The following is a 9,652-nucleotide window of genomic DNA, read 5'->3' as shown; positions in this document are numbered from 1 at the left end:
GATGTAACTGCAGTGAAGAACTGGTGGAGCTTGAAAAGGAAAAGCTGCCAGGTCAAGCTGATTATGATGCTCAGTACAGTGAAATGTTGTGTTATCTTTTTATTCAAACAATTTAATTACATTACAGATGAACAATCACCAACCCAGTGACTGCAGGTTCCAGGAAAACAGACCTTTCATGTTTATTTTCAATTATGTGGAGTGTTTTTGTTTGAATAAACACTGATTTGATTAAACACAAACTATTAATATAATGAACCAAGTGTTGACTTCTAACAATGTTACGAACTAAGTTTCATATAGACTTACATGTAAAGAAGCTTTTTGCACATTGGTGGCCACTAGTGGAGTGAACTGTCAACAGTGATCAGGTTTAGCTAAGAGTGATCCAGACCAACCTTACCAAAGTATGACTTACAGAAGATAAACTTAACTAAGAATGTTTCAGGAAACACATATTAATGATAAGGTACAGCTTAAGAACAATTTAAGAACGACGTAGTGTTAAGAAGGTTTTGGGAAATGCACCCTAGTTCTATTAAAAAAAAAAAAAAAAAAAAAAAAAAAAATTATCCAGTTAAATAGTCTGCCTACAATCCCTATTTGCTCCAACTTTATTAACAATCCTTCGTTCCAAAGCATGTATATTCTCTATTTCCTCATTAAATTTCAACTCTTGTAACTTTACCTCACTGATGTATTTGAATGTCTCCCAATTAGCCATTTTACATTTCAATCTGTCTATCCTATCCTCTCTATTTTCATTAACATTCATGTCTATTTTACAGCTAATAACATAGTGATCGCTCTCTATTGTTGAATCCTCTCAAATATCCCACATACATTTCCCTGATAAACCTTCAGACACCAGTGTTAAATCTATAGAAGAGCATCAACTCCTGACCACATCAATTCTAGTAGCTCTACCATCATTCATACATATCAAACCCTTCAAATCAATCATTTCTTCTATTATCTTACCATTATGGTCAGTATTATCACTTCATTATAAAGTAATATATGCATTAAAATCTCCACACCATATCACTTTCTGATTTCCCATTACCTTTCCTAAAACTTCAATATTTAACCTGTTGCAAGGATTATAAAAATTAATGACCTTAACATTCTGTCCCTTTAAAAATACCTCTACTGTAATTGATTCATACTCATCACTCAATTCTATAACCCTATATGTTATTTCATTTTTAATAAATATAGGCACCACTCCAGCATTACCTGTCTGTCTATCTCTACTAATACCTGTATATCCTTGATCACAAAGTCTAAATGAGGTTTCAATCAGGTCTCTTGTTCACATTTAACCTGAGGTTTATATTCTTTATCTTCTGTTACTTTTTTAAACTCATGTCCATTTGTGATTAAACTCGTTGTATTTCACTGTAATACTAATAATACCATTAAGATCCTCCACATGTTGCCTGTGAATCTACAACTTGACCCTTAAGTTTTTCATTTACTTGTTTCAGAGTAATTCCCTCAAACTGTAGATGTTTAACACCTGTTACCTTCTTCTTCTTTTCTTTTTAATGGCGGGTGGCAAACATTCTTAGAAAATGCATTTCTGCCATCTACTGGACTGGAGCATGATAGCTATTACTGACACAATAATAACTTCAACAAACTTAATTCTTCTATTAATTGCATTATTTTTCTTTCATATGCTTCACAATGAAGTAAGATATGCTCCACTGTCTCTGAAATACCACATTTATTACAATTTCCAACTTGTTTTTGAATGTTAACACCTGTTACCTGAGGGAAAGTTCCCACCTATATTCTGTCAACAATTACCCTAGAGTGACCCCTACTGGACACACACATACATGACAATGTAAAGTGAGGACAAAAATGTGTCAGTGTCAAATGATAAAACATGTGACCGTAAATGCAGTATGAAAATATTAAATACGTAGCTGTATAAACACATATCTGAAAACCAAAAAAATGTTAGTGAATTGTGAATTTATATGTCTGCATTTTGTATTTTACAAAAAAAAAAAAATAAATAAAAAAAAATAATAATAATAATAATAATAATAATAATAATAATAATAATAAAAAAAAAAAAATAAATAAAATAAAGTCACTGCATGCGTCATGTTGTGTGTAGAATGAGACATAGGAAAAACAAAATATAACAAAATTCTTTAATAAACTCCACAAATGGTAACTCCAGACAGGAACAGCAGAGAAACACACACCAACATCACTTTAAGATCCAACGAACAGCACTGAACTGAATCCAACTTTTAAAGGGGTGATAATGATACAAGGAGATAAACTAATAATGACTTGACAAGAACAGGAAGGACCAAATATGGGCAACAGAGGGAGAAACCAACTCAAACAGTCCACAGGGGTGTGACAGCATGATGTATGTGAATTCATATATTTTCATAAGTAAGAATTTGTCTATGAATTGAAATCAGTGAACTAATAAAAACATTAAGATACATCTGTAAATATGTTTTATAATAATTAACAGACATGTCACACCATCAGTAAAAAGTTTAATGTAATGATTAGATGAATCAAGTTTAGAAAATGGCCAGATATTATATGTATAAACAAATATCCTTGAAAGCTGCAGCAAATATTCATAACATCATTGAGATGAAGATACATTTTTTTGCTGTAATTTGGCCTTTTATTAGTAGAGAGTATTTTATTCACTATTTCCTCTCAGTGCTGTAAGTTCTTCCTCCCTGCAAAATAATTCAACAAAATCATTTACTGAGCTCTCATGACTAAAGACTTTGTTCCAGATCAATGTGAATCATCTCAAAAACTCACCAGCTCTTCTTGCACAGATGATCTGAAGAAGAATCACAGTAGGAGCAGCAAACACTGCAAACTCAACAATAATCACAATCACTGCAGGAAAGATGAGAGACACAATCAAGAGAAAAAAACAGACTCAATCTGTGAAAATAGAAATGAAATCAAAGGTATAAAACAACAAACAGTGCAAAGACGTGTCGTACCTCTGATTAACGATCCAGCAGCCCGACTATCTGTTAGTTCAGTTCAAACATAATGAACATATTAAACAATCATCATCATCACATCATACTTGAGCTTCACATCACAGAAATGATAAATGAACTTGTGCTGCTTCATGAGTCCATCATCTATTATCATGTTATTTCAATCTCAAGGTGTCAGGAGGAAACTGATGGTTGCCATTTACCAAAAATTAATCTAATGACACTTTAAAATAATCTTTCTGTCCAATGTGATCTCTTTCTCATTTATAGATATTTGTGTGTAAAGTGTGACATTTTGTGACAAGTTTGCATGAACACTGAAATATAGACTATTTCTGTATTGGCAGCATCTAAAACCTACAACCTTGTATGAAAACATTTTAAATGCTTAAATGTTTATCAATCCTTTAAAGTTTCAATGCTGAACTCATGAATTAGCAGGTTGATGTTATTGTGGTCGGATCAACTGTGATAAAACAAGTGTAAATGAGTGAAGTGAGAGACTGCTGATGTGTGTCAGTGATGATGAACCTTGTGCAGGAGCTGCTGCTGTAGTTTGTCTTGAAGTCGTCTCAGAGTTTGATCTGCTGACTGGAATCAGTGTTGAAGTGACTGGAGCTGCAGAAGATGAACATTCAGATCATAATACTGTAGGACAACATCATATTTACATACTTGATCATTACATGACACACAGTTTGTGTTTCATCATCAGTGTTTCAGTGGCAGTTGATGTGAAGAGACGTGTTACTGTATAATTCATGTCTTCTTTATATGAGACTGAAACCATAAACCTTCATCTTGTCCTGAATTAATGACATTATTGATTATTATAATTACTCCTACATGGGTCATGCTAGGCTATTCTGATTTATGAAATAAGAATAGTTTAAAAGTAGTTTGTTTAAAAGTAATGACTAAAATTTGACAAAAATGCAATGACTTTTCATGGACTACAACTAGACTAAAACTATGAAAGACGGAAAGTGATTGCGTGTGTGGACCAAGAAATTTGGCTGCTGAAAATATTATGTTTTATTTTAAATAAACTATTTAAAATTCAATTTAATGTGACTGAACAAAATTCAAAGATCCGATCTTGTGTCTGCGCCAACAGCCTTGTGGACAGCGATCTTGTAATATTTAATGTGTATAATCAATATTATAATCACCAGTAATATTCAATATATCAGCCACCTCTAGAAATAATGTTGTTTTTTTCTTTTTGTATATGAAGAGTGGTTTGTGTTTGTAATTTGTCATATTTTTGTAGTTATCTGGAGTTATTCATTTATTTGGCAGGATCAGTAAAGATTTGTTACTGGAGATACAGTGTGGAAACACAGACCAGTACTGAAGAGGTGATGTTAAGTTTTGTAATGAATTGTTGTCCAGTCAGCTCACCCTGATCACACATTACCAGCTAAAAGTGCAATGAAGTCACTATATCTATGGATTTTAAATGAGTTGAATCTTTTCCATTTGTTAGTAATATATTCCCACCTGTGCATTTACAGATCCACCACTAATCATCATATATTTTACAGGTAACAAACCTGTAAAATATAAGGAAACCCAAAGGAAGGGGGCTTCAGCTGTGTTGTGCCAGCCATTATAAATAAAGAAACATTCTTTATTCGTTTTTTTTTTTTTTTTTTCTGACTTTCCTGCCTCTTTTGAATATTTCCGTTCACACATACTGTGTAGAGATGCTGCTCTGACATTCATGACATTTGAAGTTTACTGCTGATGAAGAGCTTCTGGGACATTGACAGACAGCACTTCCCAACAAGTTCATCTGGAGTTCTTTTAAATGAATGAATTAATTAATTTAGTCAAACTTGCATTCAAGATTTCAGAAGAAAACTTTCAGTCCTGTTTAATGTTGGTGCAAGTAAAGGTTTGAGAACTTATGGCCTTGTTTCACAGACAGGGTTTAGACTAAGCCAGTGTAAGGTGTGGGGTTTCAGCTGCTCGTGGGTGGATTTGAATAAAGACGATGGACTTGAAAATACAGACGACTAGTAATTTTTATTGATTAAAGTCCTAGAAGTGGGGAAGTGAACAACAGCAGTCTCTGAGCCGCCACACTCGACTCTGCTCTCCTCCTTCACATTACAAGACCCTCCTTCTCAGAGGACGAAACACCAAAATAAAAGTCCTTGACAGAAACATGCAAAAATAGAAAACAATGAATATTAAACAAACAACTTCACACCAGGATTAGGCCATACCCAGCTAACATTGGTCCGACGGCAACGTCGTGTCCCTGGCCAAAAATAGTCGCGGTAGGACGGCATAAATCCGTACAAATATGTAACACAGAATACTTCCTAAAATGCATTCAGATACGTTTGTACATATCTACAATTCTCTGTGGTTGCATGTATAATTGTTACTTTTAAGTTTTAGCTTCGTGTAGTTCAGTATATACACTGTTGTGAACCAGTTGTGAGAGGACGTCCACAAGGTGACGTCCTTTACACGTGCATTTATAGTAAATCATGACCCTGTATGAAATCAGTATGAAATATGCTAAAGAAATTGTGCTTACATCTTGATTATTACTGTAATAATTTATTTAATTTATATTTACATCTTGTTTACATCTTGTTTAATGAATATTCACAAAGTGCTGTGTGGTTAAGGTGATTACAAAGCCACTGAATTTTAGTCATAATTCTGCCCGTTTTCCTTAAATTGCAATACGATTTTATTATTTTAAGTTTATGCATATACATATAAAAGAAATATCTCCAGTCACCATTTGAAGTCTGAGTTGGGTGTAGATTGCCAAAACTGTGCTGCCAAGATGTTGTAACAAATCTCGCGATAGGATAGATCATCTCGCGATAGGATAGATTATCTCGCGATGGGATAGATTAGCTCGCAATACAATACATTATCTCGCGAGAAAACTTTAACACGTTGTTGTCGTTCCATAACCAGGAGGAGAGCGCGTCGTTGTGTTGCAAAGCTTTACGAATTATTAAAAATCTACTGGTGGGTAAGTACATTTTGTAGTTTTTTATTAATGTGGTCGAATTGTACTTGTTTGACACGAAGGAAAAGGAAGAAATAATGCGCACATTGTCAACTGAAACGTAGTTTGAGTTTGGCTAAAATTAGCTAGTGTGCTAAGTTTTTTTAAATAATGCTTGAACAACAAATACATAACTTAAGTGCCAAGGGTATGCACAAAATGTTTTTATAGAATAACACAATCAAATGAAAGGACTTCCTAATCCACAATAACTTAAATGTACCGAATAAATACATCGATTTTATAGCTTTTTTTTTTTGTTTGTAATCTCCTTTATGGTCCTCTTATAAATATCTAATTCCTTAAGTGCCACAGAAAAAAAAAAGTTTTCTAATTGCTGAATTTTGCAACGATTAGTAAGTAAATAAGTAAATTAATCAAGTGATTTTCAACGGCTGAGCCACATATTACATGTTCGTATAGTAAAAGAAAGTTACACACCACTTTGTCATTTATACATCCAGAAACCTCCCACTGTAACCTCTTTGTGTATTGACAGTGCCAGAAAATATGAGGTACTGTTTCTGGGTATAATGTACATAATGAACAATTTACATCTATATTTTCAATAAATCTGTTTACAAATTATCAGGGTAAAATTTGTGCAGTATCTTAAATGAAACTTTTATTTTATTTTGTTTGTAATGAGATATTTGTTAGGTAATACCCAAACTTTACTCCAACTAATATTTCAGATACACTTAGGAGATAACACATTGTTTACTAATTTCTTTTAATTTTCACAGTGTGGTAATGTGTATATAACTTTAAGGGATTAAGGGATCTTTATACACATCTTCAAAATTCCATAAAGTGGTCCTTTATTTCTATTGCTTTTATTTTTTCCAACAGTGGATGCACAACATGACACCATCAATGTCAACAACACTCGTGGACCCGTGGACACATGTTGAGGTGTAAGTGCTAATGTTGAAAAAAATTAATGATCCGAATGTGTACAACCACAAAGTTGCTTTTTTGCCCTGTTACAGGGCAAGACAAACGCAGTCCTGTCAATTACAGAATAAATGTTAAAAGAACTCCATGTTGCCCTGAAATAACAGCTACAGCATCTAGAAAAATTTGAAGAATATGTTATGAATTTGAATGTCCAAGTGACACTTCTAAGATGTTGTAGTACTAATCAAATGATTACAGGTTAATGACACTTTATTGACACTCCAAGGGGGTGCAGTTCAGGTCACGATTCCATTGTCATTGTAAGTAGTACAGTATCAGAAGTATCAGACCTTAAGTAAACTTTCAGATGATCGTTCCCCTCGTCATTGTAGAGAAAACAAACACTGGGCAGTAGAAACAGTTTTGGTAGGCAGTTTGCTCTGGCTCAGATTTGCTCTGTTAAAGTCTCTAACCACAATGTAAGATTAACATTAGAAGACATTTCAAAAGATTAACTTCTGTGAAATTTTTAAATGCATTTTTATGTCTTTTGTGCTTCATTAATTTACATTAGAGTGCGATTTGTCTTGCAGGGTCACATAACGAACAGCCATCTGTCAGGCCATGTGCCACAACCGAACAAGGTATTGCAATTTTTGTCGTGTCTTTCACATAAAGAGGATGTCCTTTTAAAAAAAAAAAAAAAAAAAAAAATAAAAAATGTAACTGCGTTCAAATTGTTACTTTTCACACTTTTCTTTTTAATGTCTATATAGTATTGTCTCCAGTCCCAAATGCTTCATTGCCATCCCAGTCCCAGAGGACCCCCCAGTGTATGTGAGAACTTTGCTGTCGCAACTTATTTTATACACATTATACCTTAATACCAACACAGCCTAATGTATAAATACATACATTTCTCTGAATCAGAATTCATACAGTTAAAAATATAGAGGCTACAATGTCTGTCATTGCTCAACAAGAGCTAAAGTACAGCCAGCTAATTTGACAGTAACTAATGCAGTAAAATTGCACAGCAGCCTTATTACTTTACCTTCACTTATAGCCAACCCTGGTCCTCGAGAGCCACTGCACTGCTTGTTTTCCAGCTGTCCCTGCCCTTCCAGCTTCTGATTGACAACACACCTGATCCATTACTAATCAGCAGTGAGTAAGGCATGGCTAGTTGGTAAACAAGCAGGTCAGTGGCTCTCGTATTTTAACATTGCCATGATGCACACTACTGTTAATTTGTAATATTGACCATATGTTAAAATGTTCATGAAGTGAAGTAATACTGAATTATTTTTTTAGTATTTTTTTAGGTTTTTTTTTTTTAGTCCTGTCAAATGCTTAAAGGCCAAATGCAGGTGGCCAACTTTCAAAGCTACAGCTTTGTACTATGTAATTTAAGGTAATTTTGGCCTTATGACATTAAAAAAAAAATTTCATGTTCCTTGTCCGTTATTTATTTAAGGGCCACCTGTCTTTATCAGAAATGTCCTGTTCATGTTCACACAGTTACACATCTACTTTATTTCAAGAGCACCATAGAGATATTGAAGAGGCAGTGGACTAATGCTGTTTTTATGTAAACTAGCACACATCTAATGCAGAAAATCTTTTATTGACATAAGATTATTCTAGACCAAAATAACATTTACTTATTGTTTACTTGTTACTAATGCTTCTTTCATGAAACTGAAAAAGTCTTGTTCCATTGTATTTTAAATGTATTTGTATAACCTTAAAGGCATTTTCAAAATAAGTGCATGTCATTTAACTCAATTTTGCCATTTTGTTTCTTAAATATCTTAAAATATTCATGCTCTCTTCCCTCAGATGCTCTGAAGAGGTGGAGTCCAACTGCCACAGACTCCAAAATTGATGCATCAATGGTGGAACACCTAAAGCACGCTCCAGGAAGAGCTGGGGGCGGTGGTTATAAGAAATAAGCTGTTTTGAGAGACATTTACATGCGTGTTTACATTAATCCAGTATTTTTTTGTACTTGTTTGATTTATAGCTGTTTAAAATTAATGCAAAACTGTTTCAATTAATAAAAATTGAGTACTGCCACAATAATAATGCTTCTGGAAGAGCAGGTGCTTGTGGAGCAACAAAATGATAGTAAACATTTTGGAATAATGATGAATAAATAAAAGATTATAAATATACATATGTGTTCACTTTTATCCGTTACCTTGGTTATGTTCTTGTTTGAATAATGGCTACTTAAAATTAATGTAAAGCTTTGAGAAAATTGGTGCATGCTTAGAATTAACTACATTATACTATTTCTATTTTCATGTTTAAATAGTAGCTGTTTAACAAATGGAAGACCTTGAAAAAAATGTAATATGCACAAAATATGTTGTAGTAAATTAGAACGGTCTAATTCTTGCTTAAGTCCACAAAATGTTTTATTGTTTGTAATGTACACGTGGTTAAAACGTTTTGTAGACGTTCAGGTCTGACTGGACCGACTTTGGACCGTTTTTGAACTTGTAAGTTAAGGTGTCTAAACATCACGACATAACTGATTGCCTTTTCACGATGTTACAGAATGGGTGTGTGATTATTTTATATAGAGACTTATATACTAAAATTATATTAACACATTAAATTAACACATAGTATAGAAATACAGAAGAAGACCCATTTAGACGTCCAGGGACGCACAGAAAAAGACGTGCAG

At 33.5% G+C, this 9,652-nt stretch overlaps 2 long non-coding RNA genes across 3 annotated transcripts; one reads left to right on the top strand and one right to left on the bottom strand.

Annotated features, from left to right (window-relative positions):
* Positions 1-2,157: 2,157 nt before the first annotated feature.
* On the bottom strand, positions 2,158-3,626 carry LOC127157630 (uncharacterized). The gene is made up of 3 exons (XR_007825961.1): positions 3,543-3,626; positions 2,818-2,898; positions 2,158-2,729 (listed from the first exon to the last, which is right to left on the bottom strand). It is a non-coding gene; the product is annotated as an uncharacterized LOC127157630 (long non-coding RNA).
* A 2,008-nt stretch (positions 3,627-5,634) lies between these two features.
* LOC127157628 (uncharacterized) lies at positions 5,635-9,131 on the top strand. Of its 2 annotated transcripts, XR_007825959.1 has the most exons (6): positions 5,635-6,018; positions 6,907-6,971; positions 7,548-7,598; positions 7,731-7,787; positions 8,021-8,155; positions 8,797-9,131. It is a non-coding gene; the product is annotated as an uncharacterized LOC127157628 (long non-coding RNA). The 2 variants fall into 2 exon arrangements; XR_007825960.1 differs by lacking the exon at positions 8,021-8,155 and having other exon boundaries at positions 5,638-6,018.
* Positions 9,132-9,652: the final 521 nt, after the last annotated feature.

The sequence above is a fragment of the Labeo rohita genome, unplaced genomic scaffold (assembly GCF_022985175.1).
Source record: "Labeo rohita strain BAU-BD-2019 unplaced genomic scaffold, IGBB_LRoh.1.0 scaffold_1131, whole genome shotgun sequence".
NCBI lineage: Eukaryota > Metazoa > Chordata > Actinopteri > Cypriniformes > Cyprinidae > Labeo > Labeo rohita.
The sequence above is the reverse complement of the archived record's forward strand: the minus strand, read 5'-3'. Positions and strand labels throughout refer to the sequence as shown.